Source organism: Narcine bancroftii, chromosome 8 (genome assembly GCF_036971445.1).
Source record: "Narcine bancroftii isolate sNarBan1 chromosome 8, sNarBan1.hap1, whole genome shotgun sequence".
NCBI classification, from domain to species: Eukaryota; Metazoa; Chordata; class Chondrichthyes; order Torpediniformes; family Narcinidae; genus Narcine; species Narcine bancroftii.
The window spans coordinates 174,356,633-174,381,404 of NC_091476.1; the positions used below are offsets into that span (position 1 = coordinate 174,356,633).

The window sequence follows — 24,772 nt, forward strand, 5'->3', positions numbered from 1 at the left end:
TTTGAAAGATTGGGGAACTGCCAAATTAGCAATGATTATAATTGATGAACTTGGAAGCTTACTCCTATTTCTAACCTAAGAGTATTAAGGTGGCACGGTTGACATAGTGGTGAGAGCAGTGACTGGGACCGGGGTTCGAATCCTGTGCATGCCTGCGTGGTCTCTTATCACCATTCAAAACGATCCTGGGGTTGTAGATTAATTGGGTGTAAATTGGGCATCCTGGACTTGTGGGCTGAAATGGCGTGTTGGCGGGCTGTATGTCTAAATCTATAAAAACTAAATTATGTTCTAAAGAGATCTGAATATGTACCTGCTTCCTTTCTTAACATCCCAGCATATAAAAATTACTTACTGGATTGTGAGTCTTGTAATTGATTCCTTGTATTTGGCCCTGAGTCCACTGCAAATGTGTTGCAGGGGTAAAACAAGTATCTGCAAGTTTGTAGCAGTAACTCTTCTGGTAGCCACTTTGTTCTTTTGCAGATTGATCTCTGTGGGCTGTTATAAAGTGTCATAAATATTGTGGTTTATAATGTAATTATATACTCTTCCTCACCAAATAGATGCCATCAAATAAACTCTTTGTTTAATTTCATTCCTTTAACAGAATTTAACTTCTACCCTGTCTGCCTTTACCTACAAATATTGCCTCACTATCTTTGCCAATATGGAGCATTTAGAAAATACGACCACTCGATCAGAAAAGACTTGTTTATACAGACCAACCTAATGAACCATAAAATATCTGAAAACCTTTGTTTTAGCATAACAGTTGGATGAACTATTGTGTTCCAAATGGATTCATTGTGAGGGACCCCAGTTTACAGTACCAGCAATCAGTTCATCAGTCATTGTTCACTTCAGGAGTGGTCATTGTGGATGGTGTCCCCTTATTTTTATCTTAAAATAATCATGTCCCTTGTGTGCTCATGGAACTTCCTGATCTATTTAATCAAACTATGCACATAACCTCCCACTAACCCCACTATTGCTGCTTCTTCTATCCCCTGAAGAAGTTTGCAGACCACCACATGATTTCCTGATCTGGATATCTGACTCATTATTATTTGATTTCTTTATAACTGTAAATGTGAAAAAGACGAGTTTCCAGATTTAGATAAACAATGGTGGAGCAGGCCAAAGATGTTTATTAAATTGAGCAGGTACCAATGGGAGAAAGAGCAGTAGATGTATGTGTAATGACAGAGGACAGGGGAGTTTAGGAGTTTGCAATTAATTGGTACAGTCCTGTATGATATAATTGGAACATGAGAATCCCAAATGGCTTCAGAATAGAAGGAAGGAGGTCAGCTTGAAAAGTCCACATCAGATTCATTTAAGAGCATTTCAACTTGTCTTCTTTTCCTCGCTCTTTGCTTTTGTGTTGAACTTGCATCTGTCTCCACTGTTACCTCTGGCAAAATATTTCATAGTCCCAATACCTGAAGTAATTTTCCCTGCCTTGTGAGAAATGAGCATAATTACAGATAATGATTTCAGGACATGAAAAAAGGTTGCTAAAAAATGCTGAATTGCAATAGTAAACATGTAAAATACACTTTGTGAAGGTAATTTACTAACATGAGAGGGAAGGAACCAAGTGATGCTGGTTTATAGAATATGATGATAAACAGCCTTGAAGAAAGGCTCAAGATTGACCTGCTGAGCTCCTCTATCATTTTTCTATTTTTATATTACGTTTCCGATTATCTGAAACACTCAGGACTGGACATTTATCCGTTCACTGCACTTTGAGGATATCTGATCTGCAGCCCCAGTTAAAGCAGTAGATTTACCTGTATCTGCCATTGCCGATCTCGACACCTCCCATCGCCGAACCTGTCCCAGAGCCTGCTCGAATCCCCGACACCTCCCCACTGCCGCCGCAGAACTTCCCCATTCAGTCCGAGGTCCCCCTTACCTGCCCAGATGCCAAAGGTCTCCGCTCAGATCCAAGACACCTCCCCACCGCCGTCATGGAACCTGCCCGCGAGCCCAAGGTCCCTACTCTGATCCCAACACATTCCCACCACCATTGTAGAACCTGCCCAGGAAACTCCAAACCTGGGCCCAGCTGCCGACGCAATGGAGCTCCCGATGCCACGGTCACTGACCCGAACACTGGCCCCGGCCCAACGGAGTTTCCATCATCACGGCCGTAACTCTAGCCTGGACCGCGACCACCTACTCACTTGAGCTCCTGATGCTTTGACCGCTGACTCCAGCATTGAACCAGTTCACCTACCTGCAGGAGATTGCTCCTGGTGATGCTGTCGACTCTCACCTGAGGCCTATCCCAGTCCAGTAGCAACAGCAAAATATTTGTACAGGAAGTCCCCCTATTACAAACGAGTTCCATTACCAGGGTCTATCCATAAGCCAAATTTGTATGCAAGACGGAACAGATATTTATGTTTCTTAATTAGCCTTCGTAAGGTAACATTATGTGCCAATTGGGGCACAATGCGCATTTATGTGCACGCACAAATTGGGGCAAAATTAGGTGCATCTGCCTTTTCGTAAGTACAAATTGTTTGTAACCCAGGTACTACCTGTGGAGTATCAGTGGTTAAAACAACAGCAAAGAACAAGGGAAGGGTTTTCAAGCATGAAATAAAGTTTAATTCTTAGCTTGAGTACAATCCGTTGGATTCAAAATGGCGCTAACAGTCCCTCATGGTCCCACTTGAACACGGCAGATTTTTTTATAAATCAGCTTTTTTTTTTCATCTTGTGACATCATGTTGCCACTGAGATTTTTCGCGGATAATTGGTAATTTCGGTAAAGTGACTTTCAGATAATTGGAAATGTAATGTATTACCATCACAGTGTCTGCAGACTGTAATGTTTCACCTCAGATTACAAAAAAGTTGGTCACACAAAGATTAGAGTGGTAGATGAGTCTAAAGACTTGTCTCCTGGTGCATTAGTTATTGATCAAGAACCAAAGATGACAGTCAATTTCTCATGGTGTTGTTCATAATGAGATTCGGTATAATGTTGGGTTCGAGCACAAGGTATATATGCTATATAGATATACCTTGTCAGTAATTTAAAAACTTTATTAGTTGCTGTAAGATTTGCACCTTCTCTTCCTCCCTCATCACTGTCCCAGAGACCTAAACAGTCCTTCCAGGTGAGGCAGAGACTCACAAGCACCCTTTGTACATTCGGTGCTTGTGATGTAGTCTCATAGATTTCTACACCATTTGCATGTCATTTCAACTCTCCTTCCCATTCTGACAACAACCTGTCTGTTGTTTATTTTCTCCACCTGCCAAAGTAAGGCTAACCACAATCTAGAAGAACGATACCTCTTATTTTATTTGGCTAACCTAGAAGAATGTTCCTCAGTACAATATTATGAATGTTCACATTTCCAATTTAAGATTACCCCCTACATTTCTTTCCCACACTCACCAGCCCATTCAGATTTCCTACTTATTTTCCATCCCTTTCCATACTCCCCTCCCAAATGCCCTGATGTTATCTTTCCCCCACCCACATTCTGTTCATCAGCCACATTCCCATTCACGTGTATTCTTCTCCCTTAGTTCATCTTCCTTATATTCTCCCTCACCTAATTCCATATGCCCATCATCCTTGTCTTATTCCATCTGTCATCTCTCACTTTTTCTTGTTGATTTACTTTTCTTAATATATCTGACCATCTTTGCCTCTCATCTGATTCCCTTTATTATCTGTTTGTGGCCTCATGAATGTTTGCTGCAAATTTTGCTTGCACACCCTGCTCTTGCTCTGACATGTCTGTCCATTGCCTTGTCCACTGCCATGCCAGGGCTGCCCACATATTGGAAGAGCAATACCTCGTGTTCTGCCTGGGCACTCTCCATCAACCTCCAGTTTCTGTTGGACTCCTCCCCTGTCTCCTTTTCCCTCTGATTTCTTTCCTTTGGCCATACCCCCTCCCTCTCCAGGGAGCTGCCTCTCTCCCAATTAGTTCCCAGCTCTTGCCCTTTCACCCGTATCCACCTATGATTCTCCCCCTCCCCCCCCCAAACAGTTTATTCAGGCACCCTGCATTTTCCTCATATCTTGACGAAGGGCTCAGACCGGAAATATTGGTTATATATCTTTGCTACATAAAGGATGCTGGGTGTCTGTCACTTTTGTGCATTAAATTACACGCCCAGTCTACTTTCTTCTTTAACCCTTTATCATCAACTTGTCTCAGTCGTGTCCCTCCTTTGTGCTAGCTGTGTTTCCTCTACACTCTCAGTCCTGATACAGGATCTCAGCCAAAATTGTCAACTATCCCTTTGCCTGATAATAAAAAAAAATTCCTGATCTGCTGTGGTTGGAATCAGAATTTATTGTCATGAAGTTCAGTACCTTGCAGCAGCGTCACAGGGAATCACTCATATTATGAACCATCTCACAACACTAATATATAAACAAAATTAAAACTAACAAAAATCGTGCATGAAAAGTAAGGCAGCAAACTTGCCGATGGCATTGGACACCACACAGTTATGGGTGTATAATGAGTAGAGCTGAGTCTTGAATTTAAAGGGAATCCAAATCCTTTCTTCACCTGATCTTTAATGAAAACAATGTTTTTGGCTTGAGGAATTGAATCTAATTAAATTGCAGGATTCTGCACACAAGCAGATAACTTTTGACCCAACAATCCTTTATTGCAATCAAAGTGGACCATCCTTTTCTGATTCACTCCTTGATGTTTTGCCATTTTTGGACGGCCGCGATCTTTCCTAGCTGATTCCTTCAGGTAGAAGATACAGAAGCCCAAAGTCCAGTACTTCCAGGTTCAAAAACAGTTTTAACCCAATAGCTTTTATGCTCTTGAACTACCCAAACAACCCGAGCTACCCAAATCCTAACCATAGTCTACCATGGTCAGCAAAAGAACTCTGCATTAATGAAATGTCATCTTTTTTTTCTTACATTAACTAGAATGGATTTATCTATCCTTTTACATATCTCTTTTTCTGTCTTGGCATCTGGTGGTAATTTAATGTATTCTTGTAGTTGGTGCATCTTTGTATACCTGTTTGGCTACTGTAAGTTGAGGGCAATAAATGCAGTGTCATTGACATTCTTGGTGATTAAACTACACGCTCCCTTTAACTTTAGAAGGTGTCCTTGCTTCCTGTAAGAATTTGGCACTAAAAATTGACTCGTGAGATTCTTAAGTAACTGCTCAGAGTGCAAGATGTTTATGCTCCTTGCTCACTGCACACATAATGTGCTTGGGGATAATTATCCAATTATAACCATGAGATGGCCTTATTCCAGCTGGTAATGTTCCAAGTGCATGTGCGAACACAGGTATGCAACAATTTTTGTAGGAAACTTCCCTTCACTTGTTTTTTGGCATATTTTTCAATTATAAATTGGTTTACTACAATTTAAAAATTTAGATACTACATTAAAATCCCCATTATCCAGCACCTTCAGGGATCGTGGATGTCAGAAATGCGAATTTTCCGTTTGACTGAGACTTACTTTTCCAATGCCTAACTAAGACACCTGCAAAAGACAAAAGACAATGCAAAATGAAATTTGAAAAAATAGTATTATAGTTTAATTATGTAAGATTCACTTTATCAACTTATTCCAGTAACTTACAAAATTTAAATTCAAACCCCGGTCGCTGGAGCTGTAGTGGTGTTCTGCAAGCCACTTCGCTAATTGCGCCACTGCAACCAGACTCCCCTCCACACCAGTGTCTGGGTCAGGCCCTGGGCGCAAACAGACTCACCTCCATGCCAGTGTCCTGGTCAGGCCCTGGGTGCAACCAGACTCCCCTCCTCATCAGTATCTGGGCCAGGCCCTAGGCGCAGACTCACCTCCATGCCAGTGTCCTGGTCAGGCCCTGGGTGCAACCAGACTCCCCTCCACACCATTGTCTGGCCCAGGCCCTAGGCGCAACCAGACTCACCTCCATGCCAGTGTCCTGGTCAGGCCCTGGGTGCAACCAGACTCCCCTCCACACCAGTGTCTGGGCCAGGCCCTGGGCGCAGACTCACCTCCATGCCAGTATCCTGGTCAGGCCCTGGGTGCAACCAGACTCCCCTCCACACCAGTGTCTGGCCCAGGCCCTAGGCGCAACCAGACTCACCTCCATGCCAGTATCCTGGTCAGGCCCTGGGTGCAACCAGACTCCCCTCCACACCAGTGTCTGGGCCAGGCCCTGGGCGCAGACTCACCTCCATGCCAGTATCCTGGTCAAGCCCTGGGTGCAACCAGACTCCCCTCCACACTAGTGTCTGGCCCAGGCCCTAGGCGCAACCAGACTCACCTCCATGCCAGTATCCTGGTCAGGCCCTGGGTGCAACCAGACTCCCCTCCACACCAGTGTTCTGGTCAGGCCCTTTACACATGCCTTTAAAATTGAACACCATTCACAAACACTGTAACAGTGTTGCTCCAGCTGCTATGCTAACCATTCCTTCATCATAATTAACTCCCACCCCTCCCCTCCCCCTTTCCCTTAAGTTTAAAAATAAAGCTTTACGAATGAAGATAAGACTCTTACCAGGCAGGGATAAGGAGACACCTTGGGAGAGTTGCCCAGCAGCGAGCAGCATCGGCCGGCTCTTCATTCTGGGTGCCATCATTTTATTCAAAAACTGAAACGTTATGCAAACAGCTGCTGCGGGTGGGGCATGACCGGGCCGCTCCACTGGCTCTCAAAATTATTTGGTAAAGTATTTGCACTTGCTGTACTTGGAATTATTAGTAAACAGAAATTCATTGTTAATATTTCTGCCTGCTTATTTGTTGAGAATTTCATAAGTTTAAAGACTAGATGAATAAAAATTGTAATTAAAATTAAGAAAAGTTGAGTTTTCAAAACTTGCCCAGGATTTTGTGTTCATTAAATTAATTGATTTCCACAGTATTAACAATATTCCTTATTCACTTGAATTTCATGAAGTTTCTCTCACCAGTAATAATATTCATAAACTTTGGCTGTTGGGTAACTGTGCATAATGTTCATGACTTTATTATGTTCAGAGTGTACAAAGAATAATTGAGCATCAAAACTAGAACTAATAATCGAGCAGGCTTCAAGCTTTGGTGATTTTTGGATATTATTTCTGTTAATACCCTACCACATTTTTAATTTCACAGTATTACATTAACATTAAACTGCTTAAATTCAAAGGAGGTGTAGAAACTAGTGGGTGGAAAGGAAGTGCAGAAAAAAGTTTTTGACTTTTCCCACAGAAATATGGAAAATAAAAGCTTAAATGTGCCAACTGCAAGAGAAATGATTAGCTTTCATACTATTCAAAAATCCCACTGGTTTGGCATTTGGCTCATGACATAATGTTTCACCATATTCCCTTTCCTGGAAGAGTGGTTTCTGAATGTCTTTTGAAATGAGCTTCTGCATTTGTAACTGGGGGATACTGAACACCAGAAGGTGCAAGGAATTGTGATAGTTCTGTATAGCAGCATATTGTAAATCACTCCATGAAACTTGGCAATGTTGTACTACAGAATTGTTCTTTCTCAATTTTTTTTATTAAGATTGCCTCTTAATTGCAATTTTTGTGTAAGATGCAAGTAGCGCAGAGCTTCAAGGTAAAGCCTTGACTGCAATTTTCTCTTTTACACTGATTTAAAAAAAAATCTTGCCTTGTTCTCATCTGAACTATCATCCTGAACTAGGCTAGCGGGACTGTTTTTGGGACTGTGTTAGACCACGTGTTGAGTTGCTGCCTCCTCCAGTAACAAAATGAAAGGAAAGAACAATCCCAGACTCCCCCAGTACTGAATCTTCACTTCCTAGTCCTTGATAACTTGCATAACCAGGAGATACTGCCATTAATACCAAGTTCAAAATGTTTCCTTAAAAAGTATGTAAAAATGTTTTCCTCAACCCCCACTTTGGAACTTTTCTGCTTTTTTTCTGTCTTGTCTATAACTTGAATTTTTTTTCGTTTTGGCTGGGTCTTATGGCACTTTAACTAAAGGTGTTGGATGATCCTTGATGATATTGAAAACTGGTTTAAAAGAAACAATTCATTTTCCTAATTTTGGGAAATAATTTAGTCACTCTTTAATACTGGAAGCCATGAATTCATTGGGCACTGCATCGAAATCAAAACCATATTCAAAGTTTACACCAAAGCTTTGTATAACCTTTGTGCTCTGCCACCTGCACTATAAACCACTATGTACCACTTGTCACCTAATTTGCTTGCTGTTCCTGGAATAAATTACTTCCAACACGAACCAGTACACGAAGATCCCGCTATTCGAGCTATTACCTAATTTTCCAACGTCTTCCTGCTACTTTATATGTTCATTTCTCCTCATCCTTTTGCAAATTCATCGCCTCACAGCTTACTTTCTCACCTAGTTTTAAGCATGAAGCAGTGAACACGAAAGTCTGCAGTCGTTGAGACAAATGTGGAGGAGCTCAGCAGGTCTCTCAGCATCCATAGGAGGTGAAGAGCTATTACTGATATTTTGTGCCTGAGACCTTCTTCAAGGCATGAGGTAAAAGCAGTCTGAATTAAAAGGCTGGGGGTAAGTAAAGAAAGGGCAGGGGGAAGAGCACCGACCACAGATAAAAGTGATAATTGGACATGGATAGGACAGAAGGGAAAAGGTGAGAATTGGTTGGGGGAGGGTGTGGTTCAGTGAATGCAGAGCTGGACGAAAGGAGACAAAGGGACAAGGAAAGAAAGAGAAAACGAGCTAGAGGAAGGAGAAATAGGGATAGATGGGAGGAGGGGTGGTCTAACAGAAACCGGAGAGGTAGATATTAATGCCATCAGGTGGGAGAGTGCCCAGACGCAATATGAGGTGTTGCTCGTCCAATTTGCAGATAGTCTCAGTCTGGCGGTTCATGAGTCCATGGATTTCCTGTGATAGTCAAAATTAGGGAATGTATGGAAACTTCGAGAGCAGAAAAGGAAATAGGCAATTATGAGTATTTAATATTTTTAAGCAGCAGGACAGAGATAATAAATTTCTTGATGCTAAGGGAATGAGAAGCAAGTTACCATTATTTTCGTATCTAGAACTCCTGTTCGGCTCCGAATCGTGGGTCCTCTACCGGCACCACCTACGGCTCCTAGAACGCTTCCACCAGCGTTGTCTCCGCTCCATCCTCAACATCCATTGGAGCGCTTACATCCCTAACGTCGAAGTACTCGAGATGGCAGAGGTCAACAGCATCGAGTCCACGCTGCTGAAGATCCAGCTGCGCTGGATGGGTCACGTCTCCAGAATGGAGGACCATCGCCTTCCCAAGATCGTGTTATATGGCGAGCTCTCCACTGGCCACCGTGACAGAGGTGCACCAAAGAAAAGGTACAAGGACTGCCTAAAGAAATCTCTTGGTGCCTGCCACATTGACCACCGCCAGTGGGCTGATCTCGCCTCAAACCGTGCATCTTGGCGCCTCACAGTTTGGCGGGCAGCAACCTCCTTTGAAGAAGACCGCAGAGCCTACCTCACTGACAAAAGGCAAAGGAGGAAAAACCCAACACCCATCCCCAACCAACCAATTTTCCCCTGCAACCGCTGCAATCGTGTCTGCCTGTCCCGCATCGGACTTGTCAGCCACAAACGAGTCTGCAGCTGACGTGGACTTTTTACCCCCTCCATAAATCTTCGTCCGCGAAGCCAAGCCAAAGAAAGAAGACATTTAAGAAAGAACTCTTTTAAACTGTTTAGATATGGAGCCTCCACAGCCCTTGTGGATAGAGAATTCCAAAGATTCATCAATCTGTTGATGAAAAAAGTTCTCCTCATAATCATTTATTGCATACACACATGCACCAACATTACCATATGGAAAAATTTAATAAATCTAAAATGTAGATGTAAAAATCACAGTTACAATAGTGCAAGATCAAAAAAGTGGTTTTACAATAGTGCGGACAAGCCTTTCTGTGGTGCCAGAATAGTTGATGATTAGAGTAGTATGGAGAGGTTGAAGCCTCTGATGGTAGTTGGAGAAAAAAAATAGCAGTGAGGGGAAGTTGTTGGGGGGGGGGGTGGGGTGGGGGAGGGGGTCCGGCTGCCTTCTTGAAGCAGCAGCTCACATGGATGTCTTCAGTGGTCAGCAAGTCGGAGCCCGTGATGAACTTGACTGCATCTGCTTGTGCATTCCTGGGCAGTCAAATTACCAAACCAGGCCATGATGCAACAAGTTAGTATACTTTTCACAGTATGCTCCAGAACAGGGGTGTCCAACTCAAGTTCACAGAGGGCCAAAATTAAAAACTTGGACTAAGTCGTGGCCAAACTAAATATTGATTGAAAATTTTCAACAACATCTGCATGTTTTCTCTTCTTTCAACATATGTAATGTTAAACTTTTTCTTATTAAAATAAATGTTGAATAATAGTTTTGGTTAAACTCTTTCCAGAAGAAGCATTAACAAATGAGAAATAAAATATTCAATAAATAATATTTCTCTATAGCCTTTAAGCTCCTTTTAAATGTATTTTTTTTCACAAGCCAAGTCAAAAAAATAACAATTTGCTTCAATGACAAACAGGTTTGTCTTTTAAAATGATGAACATATAGTCTGCCTCCCACCCGTCTTGAAAGGTCCTGCTTTCTGTCTTTCGTTTGGCCATTTTTCGTCAAGGGTTTATTACCTGTGAGTTGGGCGACAGGTCGCAGGTGCTAATGAAAGTAAAGAGAGGAGGTGGGGGCGATTAGTGGGCTGACGGGCCGGCGCCATCGCATTTGCAAAGCATTCTGGGATTTGTAGTATTCGCTGTGCATGCGCTATACTGGCGCGGCGGCCAGCGGGCCAGCTCTAATACATATTTGATATGATCTTGCGGGCCAAATATAATTATATCACGGGCCAAATTTGGCCTGCGGGCCTGAGTTTGACATGTGTGCTCTAGAAGTTTAAGAGTATTTGACAAGATGCCAAATCTCTCAAGATTTCTTGGAAAGTGTGCCTTCTTCACGCTTGCTTCAATGTGCTGACCTCCTCTGATATGTGGATCCCAGGAACTAACCCTCTCCACCGCTGTTCTAATCAATGTGGACATGTGCGTGTTCCCTCAGGCTTCTTATTTTGCGACTGTGACTCCTGGTTATCGATGCCTATACCTATTCTGTTAACAACTTCATATCTACCCTTTTAAGCCACATTAAAAAAAATTGTTTTTCAACAATCTACCTCTAATTTTTTCAAAAGATCAGACGAATGGACACAGTTCATGACATGATCCGATTAGCTTATAATGATCTTAAATATAACATCCATTTAAAGTATAGACTAGTAGATGAGTCCTGTTGAATAGTGCACGTAAAACAATTTGCTGAAATATGGAATTTTGAATCTAGTACTTGTTTAAATTATCTAGAAGTTTCCACTATCAAATTTGATTGGTATCCCAAGTACATTTTAACAATCATCCCTTTTGTCAAATGTCACCATGGCAATAAATTCTGAAAGCACTGGATATCAACTATTTTTTTGGGGAAATATTTTATTTTAATTATTTTATTTTTTAATTATTTTACAAACTCCTAAAGATATATCAACAGTCAATGCAATTGTTTTCAACATGCATGGAACGTACAGAGTCTGTGTTTTGTTTCTCCCCCCTCCCCCCACTTTCCCCAAACACATAACCATACAAATTATATAAATACAGGTGGGGTTCAGAGCCCCCACCAGAGACCTAAAAAAACCAACCTAATTAACTATATAACCCAAGGAAGAAATAAAAGAAAAAAAAAACTAAAATAAAACAAGCTAAAAAGAAAACACGCCTGTGCCATATTCCACTTCCTTAACTCCAATCTTTTCCCTACTAGGACAGCTTTTTATAATATCTATATTTCGAGCGGAGGGGAGGGGAGCTAGTCAATCTACATGCCCATGTATTTCAGATATGGCTGCCACATTTTATGAATGTGTCATGTTTCCCCCTTAGATTGCAAGTGATTTTCTCCAAGGGAATTCAATTCTGAAATTCCATATTCCATCATGTGGTATTGAATTGGGAGTTGGACTTCTATGTAACCTTTATACACTTCTTGGCTACCACCATGGCGACCTTCACGAACTGAATTTGATATTTGGACAGTCACATTTCCATTATATCCCAAAAGGCACAACTCCAGATCTTGTGGAAAATCCACTTTTGTAATTTTAAAAAAATGTCCTCCACTTCTTCCCAGAAGGGTCTCACCTTTGTATATAGCCAGGTGGAGTGGACAAAGGTTCCAATCTCCACACCACACCTAAAGCACATTTCTGAAATTTCTGGCTTTGATTTGTGTAATTTTTATTGTGTGAGGTCTAGCTGGTGCAAAATGTTAATTGCACCAACCTGTACCTGGCGTTAATGACCTCAGACACTGTCCAGACACAGGTCTTTGTGATATCAACTACTTGAATAACAAAAGTATTAATAAGAATTCTCGAGAATGGAGTTAGAAAGCTCTGATTATGTCTTCTGTTTCTTATGTTATGCTGTTATTCTGTGTTTGAATCTTGACTGTTGATCCTATGACAGTAGATAACATCACAATCAACCCTGATCCCATTCCCAGCGTCCTATCACACTGGGCACTCCAGAAGTGGTGAATGTGAAAGGGAGAGGAGTGACAGACGTAGCAGACTTTGGCATCCCGAATTCAAGAAATCTGATTCTTAGCAGCATGACTTTTTGCCAAGTCAGCTGGAGCAATAGGTCACTACATCCAGAGATTTAACCTGGTCTCTTTCCAAATACTTTAAATAATTGAGAGTTGGAAATTCTATCATCAAGTCATTTGACAGCTGCTTATTGGTTTCTTGGAAATTCTGTCATTACAAGTAAATTAAAGGACAAAACATAATGAAATGGGACTAATTTGTCCCTAAATTGATGACATTATCAATGTCCACTTTCAGCTCTCTTGTGAATGTTTAATTGTTCAAATTAAATGTATTGTACCAAGTTTCCTGTTGAAAATGCAATTTTTGCAAGCAATGTGACCTTGGAAAAGAATAGATATGATGCTGTTAAGAGATTATATCATGGATTTGCTTCACTAGCCTGGTTAACATACTGGGAAATGACTCACCAGTAGCATGTGCTGTGTCATTTGTCCAGCCACTTTGAACTAAGAGCCAAGGAACTGTTCTTAACAAAGTTGAAAACGTTTTCTTAATTTTACACACTGTTCACTATAATTAACTCATAGAATCACAAATTACACCTCAGAAAGTTCATTTGCCCCTATATCTGTGCCAGCCTATAATCCTACTGCTTTATGTTCTGTTTCCCTTTCCTCAGCTAAGGGATATGTAGCCCTCTTCACCCTACAGCAGCTTCTCATAATATTAAAATATCCTTCAGTCCTATTTGTTCCACGGTAAATTATCCCAGCTGTCTCGACAAATTAAAAAGTTTGGAGTTCTGGAAACATCCTTGTAAACCTTTCATCACATTTTTCTTGGGTGATGATCAGAGCTGTATCCAGCACTAACTAGTACTTTCCATATTTCTGGCACCACTGCATTCTAGGTCACAGCCAAAGTTTCTTAAATGCCTTAACTGTGTGTTGTGATACCACATGGAGTATATCAACATTCCAAATTCCCTATGCTTCTCTACAGATCAGGCTGAATCTGTGGGACAAGAAATGGCTAACGTTAAGTCTAAGATCCTTTGAACATTTGAATTTGCACTGAAAACTCCCTCTATTTCTCTTCTTTGTCCTGCTGAGTGCTTATGGCATTTTTTTAAAATTGAATTTTAGATTTTCAATATCTGTATTTTTCTCTACATTTGAGTTCCACAGCATGGAAATAGACCCTCTGGTCCAACTTGTCTATGCTGACTAAGCTAGTCCCATTTCCCTGCATTTAGCCCATATCCCTCTAAGATTAACATTTTCCATCCATCTCCCTATCTAAATGTCCTTTAAATTTTATAATTGTTACTGCCGTTACCATTTCCTCCGGCAGCTCCTTCCAGATTCTCTACCTTCCTCTTTATCCTGAAATCTTTGCCCTCAACATTTTAAACTGCCTTTCTTTAGGACCAATCACTTTATCCATCATTTTGTATACCTTTAGCAGGGTTTCTCCTTTGCCTCTGACACCAGATGGAAAAAAAAGTCCCTGTTTCTCCTTATAAATGAAATCTTTCAGTCCCAGTTGCATGCTTTTGATGAAACTGTACATTTTCCACACAATGACATCTTTCCCATAGCGAGGTGACCAGGCCTGTACACACAATGACATCTTTCCCATAGCGAAGTGAGCAGGCCTGTACACACAATGACATCTTTCCCATAGCGAAGTGAGCAGGCCTGTACACACAATGACATCTTTCCCATAGCAAGGTGACCAGGCCTGTACACACAATGACATCTTTCCCATAGCGAAGTGAGCAGGCCTGTACACACAATGACATCTTTCCCATAGCAAGGTGACCAGGCCTGTACACACAATGACATCTTTCCCATAGCGAGGTGACCAGGCCTGTACACACAATGACATCTTTCCCATAGCAAAGTGAGCAGGCCTGTACACACAATGACATCTTTCCCATAGCGAGGTGACCAGGCCTGTACACACAATGACATCTTTCCCATAGCGAAGTGAGCAGGCCTGTACACACAATGACATCTTTCCCATAGCAAGGTGACCAGGCCTGTACACACAATGACATCTTTCCCATAGCGAGGTGACCAGGCCTGTACACACAATGACATCTTTCCCATAGCAAAGTGAGCAGGCCTGTACACACAATGACATCTTTCCCATAGCGAAGTGAGCAGGCCTGTACACACAATGACATCTTTCCCATAGCGAGGTGACCAGGCCTGTACACACAATGACATCTTTCCCATAGCGAGGTGACCAGGCCTGTACACACAATGACATCTTTCCCATAGCGAAGTGAGCAGGCCTGTACACACAATGACATCTTTCCCATAGCGAAGTGAGCAGGCCTGTACACACAATGACATCTTTCCCATAGCGAAGTGAGCAGGCCTGTACACACAATGACATCTTTCCCATAGCGAGGTGACCAGGCCTGTACACACAATGACACCTTTCCCATAGCAAGGTGACCAGGCCTGTACACAATACTCAAGGTTGTAAAATGACATCCTAACTCCTGCATTCAAAAAGTACTTTTTATGCCTTTTTAAAATAAGCAATTTTTCTTACGATTGTAGGTGACATTAGTATGGCGATATTTTACTAAAGAGCACAAAAGGTTAGACAAGCTCCTTCTCGCTGGCATAAAGTAGTTTTTACGACATAATTGCAGTTTAGAGGTTTTTTTTAATGCCAGTCCACAAGTTATCAAATTTAATGCACTTTACAAATGATCATTGAGGGATTTTAACTCCAGAACATTGATGCTAAACCAGTTTCATAACCTGTCAAGAAAAGATAGCTCCACACCTCTCCGTGCGTGCGTTATTTTGCACCAGGTATTGCAACTATGGGGGAAGCATCTGATTTTCAGTTACACCAATCCGATTCATTGTACTTCAGCATTTTGTCATAGAGTAATTCGAGTTGATAGAAACGATGTCTCTGCAGACTATGGGCAGAATGGTTTATACACTTGTCATTTGGCAGAAAAGTGGAGTGTAAAATTATAAGCTAAACTGGGGGGGACTCATCATTAAATATGTGTTTTACCATATAAATTCTGCACTGTGTGTGACATTACTTCTTTCTAACATCCCATTGAAGGTTTAAAGCTTAGCTGCGGGTGTTGATCTTTCATTTTCTGGATCCAGTTTTGAGTAGCTCCACTTGGTTTTCCTCTCTTTGATGCATCTCCCTTAATACTCTTATCCAACAAGAACGTTCAATTCATCGTCTTGAAAACTTCATTTGTCCCATCATTTAGGGGAACAAATTCCATTATTCTAACCAGAAGGGAAAAGAAGCTACCTGATTTTTCCATTTTCAGTATTTGTATGTTCATGTCTCTGCTTGTTTATTACATTGAATCCCTGAAATCATTTTTAATATTCCCATTTCAGCAGGGAATATTAAGAAAACATTTTTTATCTATTTACCAGTAAGTTAGCAAACGGGTTCCTTCTGTAGGCCCCTTGTAGATAATGCACATGTGCGTGGCTTCACTTTCCTCCATGGAAACCCTCCAGCCTTGAGGGCCGAGATGTCGAAGCCGAATTTGTCGCTACTCCACTCACTGGAGTTCTTCACTGTGTTGGGGTGAGACAGAGAACCACTCACGCTTGCTTGTGGCCTGCCATCAGCCTTGTCCATGAGCAAGAGTAGCAACATGTCCTCCTACCCGCTGCAGGCCAAGGCTCAGGCCGTTTGCCCCCCACCATGCAAATGCCGTGCAAATGATTGACAGGTGCATTGGGATGAGGGAGGGAGACAGACAGTCACCATGGCAACAGACCGGGCCCACTGCTATGGGGAACAGGTCCTGCTGATTGATTGACAGGTATGCCAAGGCACATGCATGCCCACTTGAGGGAAGAGGGGAGGCTGGTCACCAGGCCAACGGGCCAGGCCCACCGTCGTGGGGAGCAGGCTGGCCCCTCAGCTCAACCATCCGCTTGTTCACTGCCACCTGCCCCTGTGCCTCTTTCAATTTGCTCATTGGGAGGGGGGGGGCTGTGCTCTTCGAGTGAAGGCTCAGGGTGGAGCCTGATCACGGAGGCTCAGTGCTCCCCTCAAAGCAAGTGACTGATGCAAGTACTGCAAACACAGCTGTGGCACTGCTTGCAGTGGCAGCCATGGTCGCTCTTCTCACCGAGGGAAGTGAGTAGCGGCAACGTCTCCAGAGAGCACATGCCACCCAAAGGGAGGTGGTCTGCAAAGCTGCAGGCCCACTTCCTGGACAGCTGAAGTATCTACGTGGGCTTCTTGAAGATGGGCAAGTAGCCGGTGAACTGCTCCATTTCAACTTCAGATATAAGACGGGGCGGGGGGGGGGGGTGGTTGGTGGGGGGTAATTTTGAGCCAATTTTTAGAGAAAAAATGGGTCTTGTATACCATCAAATATGATAATTCAAACATTTAATGCAGATATCAGATAAATTATGTTAGAAAACGTTGCTGTCCAACATTAAGTATCTTATGTTTTGTGTGTGTGGGCGCACAGTGAAATCCCCATTATCGGGCACCTGTGGGGATCACAGATGCTGGAAATGTGAATTTTCCTGATGTCTGACACTCACTCTTACAATGCATAACTAATCCACCTGAATTAAGAATACACTGTGTAAAAGACAAAAGATGGTGCAAAAAGTAATTTGTAAAAAAAAATCAGGATTGCAGTCTTTAGTTATGTAAAGTTCACTTTAATCAAGTAACTTCCAAAATTGAAGTTAGAACCCTGCTTTCTGTCGCTGTAAAAGAGTTGTGCTTTCTGCAACACTAAACAGTCTCACCATCATAATTAACCTCCCTCACCCAAGTTTACTAATCAAAATAAAAGCTCTTATCAGGCAGGGATAGGGAGACACTTTGGGAGAGTCACCGTCCGGCTCTTCAACCTGGTGTCCCGGTCAGGCCCTAGACGCAACCTAACTCACCTCCACGCAAGTGTCTTGGTCAGGCCCTCGGAGTAACTCGACTCATCTCTACGCAAGTGTCTCAGTCGGGCCCTCAATGCCACTCCACTGAGGGGAGTCATTCAGGCTCTCGGTACACCTTCCTTTAAATTAGAACCCCAGTAGGTGGCATTGCAACAGCATTGTGCTAGCCATTACACTAACAATGCCGCTGTCATTATTAACACCCCCCCTCCCCCAAGTTTACTGATAAAGCCTTACTAACTTACCTAATACTAATTAAGATAAAGAATCTTACCAGGCAGGGATAGGAAGACACTTTGGGAGAGTCACCCATTGGCGAGCGGCATTGGCCGGCTCTTCATCCTGGGCACCACCATTTTATTCAAACACAATTTTATTCAAGCAGCTGCTGCAGGTAGGGCACGACTGGGATGCTCCACTGGCTGAATGCTTGCTTCCAAGGAGTTGTGTGTTCCTTTGGAGAGCATTTGGAATTTTAAACTTATTTAAAACTTTAATTATTTTTTTTTCAATAAATATACACATTTATGGTCAGAGTACATACACGACATCACATACAACCCTGAGATTCTTTTTCCTGCGGACGAGGCAGAATGACCACTAATTGGTAGTGCAACAAAAAAACGTACGCAGCGTACACATGTAAAGAAAGAAAATTGGACTGCAAAACAGCGAGAATAAAAAATAAAATTAATAAAGTGCAGAACTGAAAGTCCTTAAGTTAGTCTCTGAGTTTGTTGTTGAGTCTGATGGTGGAGGGGTATTGGCTGTTCCTGAACCTGTGAGTCTTGTGGCAGCAGCAAGAACAGAGCATGTGCTGGGTGGTGTGGTCTTTGATGATTGCTGCTGCTCTCCGACAGCAGCGTTCCCTGTAGATGTACTCAATAGTGGGGAGGGTTTTGCCTTTGAAGTCCTGGGCTGTGTCCACTACCCTTTGGAGGGCTTTTTGCTCAGGGGTATTGGTGTCCCCATACCAGACCGTGATGCAGCCATCAGCACACGTTCCACCACACCTCTGTAGAAATTTGCTAGGGTTTCTGGGGTCATACCGAACCTCCAAAATTCGTGAGGAGGTAGAGGCGCTGATGTGCTTTCTTCACGATGCCATTGGTGTGTTGGGTCCAGGAAAGATCCTCCAAGATATTGACTCCCAAGAACTTTAATTTGCTAACCCTCTCCACTTCTGATCCCCAATGATCATTGGATTGTATACCTCTGGCTTTCCATTCCTGAAGTCAACAATCAGCTCCTTAGTTTGGCGACATTATATTGTTGGTGCACCATTCAGCCAAGTTTTCACTCTCTCTCCTGTATGACTCATCCCCTTCCTTTATACAACCCACTACCATGGTATCGTCGGCAAATTTGTAGATAGTGTTATTGTCGTACTGAACTACACAGTCGTAGGTGTAAAGTTAGTAGAAGAGGGGGCTAAGAACACAGCCTTGTGGTGCTCTGGTACTGATGGAGATTGTGGAGGAGATGTTCTTACCAATCCTCACTGATTATGGTCTGGATGTGAGGACATTCATGATCCAATTACAGAGTGGGGTGTTAACTCCCAGGTCTTGGAGTTTGCTGATCAATTTTATGGGGATGATGTTGTTAAATGCTGAACTGTAGTTGATAAAGAGCCTTCTGATGTATGTGTAACCCCCCGCTATCTGAAAGTAATGTAAGCCGAAATAGCATAAAGCTATTTTTATTAATTTATAAAGGAAATTTTTTTGAGCGTTCACACGAAATAACACACAAAACCTAAAATAAAACTAACATATATTAAAAGCAGGAATGATATGATAAATACACAGCCTGTAGAAATAATGTATGTACAGTATACTTTCACTTACCAAAATTGGGAAGCCGGCGAGCACACTGGAAGGCTGAGACGTGGTGGTGGTGATTTAGGCTGAATCAGCAAAGATTGAGGTGGGAGGTACAGAAGACTGCAGTGTAGGAGAGAGAGGAAGAGGGTCATCTTCTGTTCAAGCTATGGCAGGCGGCTTGATGCTGAGTATAATTCCCAGAGAAGGAGCTTGGCAGTGCCACTCTCGCTGCTTGGGATGCTTTTATTGTAAAAGCAAAAATCCTCTGGATTTCTTTCAGTTAGCAGAAAAAAGGGACTAATACAGGTCTTTTGTAAAAACAAAGTGGCGTTGGAGAAATCCTAGTCGTTCTTTCCAACATGGACCTGCAAATTATTTTCTCTGAAATGTTTGTCCGGGTCCCCTTGAAAGATTATTTCCACTATTGTGTAATGCAGTAAAATCCCTTGTATCCAGCACCTTTGGGGAATAACAGATGTTGGAGAAGTGTATTTTCCAGTTGCTTGAGACTTGCTCTTATAATGTCCAACTAATACACCTGCATTCAGAATAAACAGTTTAAACGACAAAAATGCTACATTGGACAAACTTCATTTGCATGAATATATAAACCTGAAGCATTTTACCTTATTTTCAGTCATATTCTTCTAAAATATTTAACTGTTGTTGCATCTGCAGGTTCCACTCCCTCCATGGAGCCACCTAAAAGATGAACAATAGCATGATTAGCCACCCCTCCCCTAAGTTTACAGATAAAGCCTCTGACTGGGCGACTCTTGGTCAGCAAGGATAATGAGACACTTAAACAGAATTACCCCAAAGGTGAGCCACATCAACCATCTCTTCATCCTGGGCGACACCATGGGTGTTTCACACAACTTTATTCAAACAGCTGCTACAACCAAAGGACTCCAATGGATGAATATTTGCTCCCATCTTTACCAAAGGTTTATGTGTTCTTCCTATAACCACTTACAGCACAGAACAGGCCAGTTCGGCCCTACTAGTCCATGCCGTAACAAATCTCCACCCTCCTAGTCCCACTGACCAGCACCTGGTCCATAACCCTCCAGTCCTCTCCTATCCATGTAACAATCCAGTCTTTCCTTAAATGTAACCAATGTTCCCGCCTCAACCACGTCTGCCGGAAGCTCATTCCACATCCCTACCACCCTTTGCGTAAAGAAATTTCCCCTCAATTTCCCCTTATAATTTTCCCCCTTCAATCTTAAACCATGCTCTCTAGATTGAATCTCCCGCACTTAATTGAAAAAGCCTATCCACATTTACTCTGTCTGTCCCTTTTAAAATCTTAAACACCTCTATCAAGTCCCCCCCTCAATCTTCTACGCTCCAGAGAAAAAAGCCCTAGTCTGCACAACCTTTCCCTATAACTCAAACCCTGAAATCCTATCAACACTCTCTGCACTCTCTCTATTTTGTTTATATCTTTCCTATAATTTGGTGACCAAAACTGTACACAGTACTCCAAATTTGGCCTCACCAATGCCTTGTACAATTTCATCATAACCTCCCTACTCTTGAATTCAATACTCCGATTCATGAAGGCCAACATTCCAAATGTCTTCTTCACCACACCATCTACCTGAGTATCAGCCTTGAGGGTACTATTTACCACAACTCCCAAATCCCTTTGTTGCTCTGCACTTCTCAATAGCCTACCATTTAATACATATGACCTATTTAGATTTGCCTTTCTAAAATGTAACACCTCACACTTATCTGCATTAAATTCCATCAGCCATTTCTCAGCCCACACCTCCAGCCTTCCTAAATCACCTTTTAATCTACGGTAATCTTCCTCACTGTCCATAACACCACCAATCTTTGTATCATCCGCAAACTTGCGTATCCAATTCTCCACCCCTACTTCCAGATCGTTAACATATATAACAAACAATAGTGAACCGAGGACTGATCCCTGAGGAACTCCACTAGTCACCGGCCTCCATTTGGACAAACAATTTTCTACCACTACTCTCTGACATCTCCCATCCAACCATTGATGAATCCATTTCACTACCTCCTTATTTATACCTAATGCCTCCACCTTTTATCCTAACATCCTGTGGGGAACTTTGTCAAAAGCTTTACTAAAGTCTAAATGGACAACATCGACAGCTTTCCCTTCATCAACCTTTTTTGTGACCCCCTCGAAAAACTCAATCAGGTTTGTCAAGCATGATCTACCCCTGACAAAACCGTGCTGATTATTCCCTATCAATCCCTGTACCTCCAAATATTTGTAAATGCCATCCCTCAGAACACTTTCCATCAACTTACCCACCACAGACGTCAGATTCACAGACCTATAATTCCCAGGTTTACATTTGGACCCTTTCTTAAACAGCGGAACCACATGCGCCACCCTCCAATCCTTTGGCACTACCCCCATGACCAATGACATCCTAAATATCTCTGTTAATGGCACCACTATCTGTCCACAAGCCTCCCTGAGTGTCCTTGGGAATATTTTGTCCGGTCCCGGAGATTTATCCACCTTTATCTTTTTCAACACAGCCATCACTACCTCTTCGGTTATCCTTATATGCTTCATGACCTCCCCACTATTTTTCTTTACTTCAACTGGTTCAATATTTTTTTCCCTAGTGAATACCGAGGCAAAGAAATCATTCAAAATTTCCCCCATTTCCTCTGACTTCTCACTCAGCCTACCCTCGCTATCTACAAGGGGTCCAATTTTATCCCTCACTAATCTTTTACTTTTGATGTTCCTATAGAAACCCTTTGGATTTATTTTTACTCTGTCTGCCAAAGCCTCTTTGTGCCTTTTTTTGGCCTTTCTAATTTCTTTCTTAAGATTCCTTCTACACTCCTTGTAGTCCTCCTTCAAACTCTCAGCTCCCTGCTCTTTATACCTCTTGTACACCTCCCTTTTTCTCCTAACCAAATTTCCAATATTCCTTGAAAACCAAGCCTCCCTATGACTTCCAGCCTTTCCTTTGAGCCTCACTGGGACATATCTACTCTGTACCCTCAAAATTTCTTTTTTGAATATCCTTCATTTTTCATTTACATCCTTACCTGAAAATATCCTGTCCCACTCAATACTCCCCAAATCCCTTCTTATTCCTTCGAAATTTGCTCTTCTCCAATCCTCCTTCCTCTTCCCTAAAACTACCCGAAAACTAACAGAGTTATGATCACTAGACCCAATTTCTTCTCCAACATTAATGTCCAATACCTGACCTAGCTCATTCCCGAACAGGAGATCCAGTATTACTCCGTCCCGAGTCGGTTCTTCTACTAATTGATTTAGAAAACAATCTTCAACACATCTTGAGAACATTTACTTTTACAATTTTAAACTTGCATACTTTTATCTATTATTTTATTCTTATTTATTTTAATTTGGTTTTTTTTTATTTCCTTTTTTTTTGCTGGTCACTTGAGGCTACCAATTGCTTGAATTCGGATACCAGGGGTTTGACTATAATAAGTTCTAGATTCATAATAGTGGGATCATAACTGCAATACACTCTTTCTTAAAGAAAAATAAAAACCATTTTCCCTTTTGAAAGCAGAGAGGGGAAGATGTGTCTGGTGGTGGGATCATGTCGTAGCTGGTGGAAATTGTGGAGGGTGGTGGAGACTGGTGGGGTGGTCAGTGAGGATAAGGAGAATTATGCCCTTATTCCGTTTCGGGGAACCTCTCTTTCCCCCAATTCTTGCAAGGGCAAAGAGGGTTATGTTCTTCATTAAATGACACACTATTCTGACTTGATATTTTGTGGTAATTTATCTTATTTCTGGGTTTCAATCCTAATATTGTTGCCACCTTCACCACAAGAACTGCAGCGGTTAATGAAGGCAGCTAAACCAACCCTTGTCTCAAGGGCAAATTAGGAAATGGGCATTGGATTCTGGCCAGGGTCCATGGAATTGATCATAAATAAACATTATGACAATTCATGAAGCAAAGCTGAATAACAGATATTGTCAAGGCAATCTTTAGTGCCACATGTCAGTTATGAGTGAAGCAACTTGCAATCAACTGAGTAAAAAAAACAAGCAGTTGGGGAGCTCAGTAAATTAGGAAAGAGGCAAAGGGCTTGTTGATGTTTCAAGTCAAGATCCTACATCAGAACTGCAGGCAACTGAGTCTGCCCGAGTGTCTAACATTTGAGTGACAAAACCTATTGGTTTTTAAATCCAATAGGGTGTTTTGTTGTTTAGGCATTCAAAATGGGAAGAGAGAGAGACAATACTAAGGTATTTATTTAGTTCATGTTTTCCCATATTTTGAAGAACTGTATAATGAGTCACATATCTAAGTATACTTGAAATATGTAGTCGGTGGAAATTATGGTATTTGTGTTTCAATCCCGTGTAATTTTGACATTTAATTACAGACAGCAAAGGGAAATGGGAAGAAGCTAAATTTTAGCCTTAACTCAGATGCAAAACATTTGCATTTATGTCAGAAGATTAGAGATTTCTCCCATTCCAGAGACTTGAACACAACATTCAGACTTTCACCGCAGCCCAGCAATGGAGTTTGACACTCTAGATCAGCCATCAAACCAAGATCTTCAGCTGTAAAATATCCCCTGAAAAGGCACTGGAAAATGTTGAATGTTAACCACCCTTGGCCTATTATTTTTTTCCAATTTAAGAACAGTGAATTAGGAATGGTCATCAGAAACCTATGCCTGTTTTGCTATTCAATAAGGTCATATCTGATGTCCTGTTCAGGTCTCGAAACTTTTAAATCTGAAAGATACCTGATTTATTTTTATTTAGAGTATCTCACAGGAGCTCAGGCATGAATCCAACTCAAAATACTTTTCCTTTTTTTTACACTTTCTTAGAAACAGTGAGTGTGAGTATTTTCTTTGTCACTCTTTGCTTACGGTGCAAGTTATTTTGATGCGAATAAATGAGATGCTGATTTAAGCGACATTTACATGCAGAGGATGTCACTCATTGAAGACACTTGGGTAGAAATTATACATTTTTTTCTTTGAAGGATCAGTCAAGTCAATTTTATTTATCGTTCATGCCATGCTTGCACGGTAGGATGAGAGCGTTTCTCCAGGACCACAGAGCATATTTACATAGATATAAGTTAGGAAAGCAGTTAAGACATTAAAATATTAAGACGTATACACTGAAAGTCCACGACACACTATCTGTCCTGGGAGTTCAGGAGCCTGACGTCTTGGCGGGGGGGGGGGGGGGGGAGGGGAGCAGTTTCCCACTCTGGGCGTGTGCTACGGCACCTCCTGCCATATGGCAGAAGGGAGAACAGCTTACATGCAGAATGTGTGGAGTCTTTCACAATGTTAATGCTTTCCGCCTGCATCGAGTGCAGTAGATGTCCTTCATGGTAGGAAGAGGTTCCCCCAATGGTCTTTTCTGATGACTTCACTATCC

General features: G+C 42.0%; 1 protein-coding gene and 1 long non-coding RNA gene across 2 annotated transcripts in view; one reads left to right on the plus strand and one right to left on the minus strand.

Annotated features, from left to right (window-relative positions):
• The window catches only part of LOC138741594 (protein tyrosine phosphatase type IVA 2-like), a 106,909-nt gene that overhangs the window by 12,585 nt on the left and 69,552 nt on the right, over window positions 1-24,772 (plus strand). The window lies entirely within an intron of this gene.
• LOC138741955 (uncharacterized) lies at window positions 1,145-6,637 on the minus strand. Its single transcript, XR_011343921.1, has 3 exons — window positions 6,525-6,637; window positions 5,492-5,515; window positions 1,145-1,464 (listed from the first exon to the last, which is right to left on the minus strand). It is a non-coding gene; the product is annotated as an uncharacterized lncRNA (long non-coding RNA).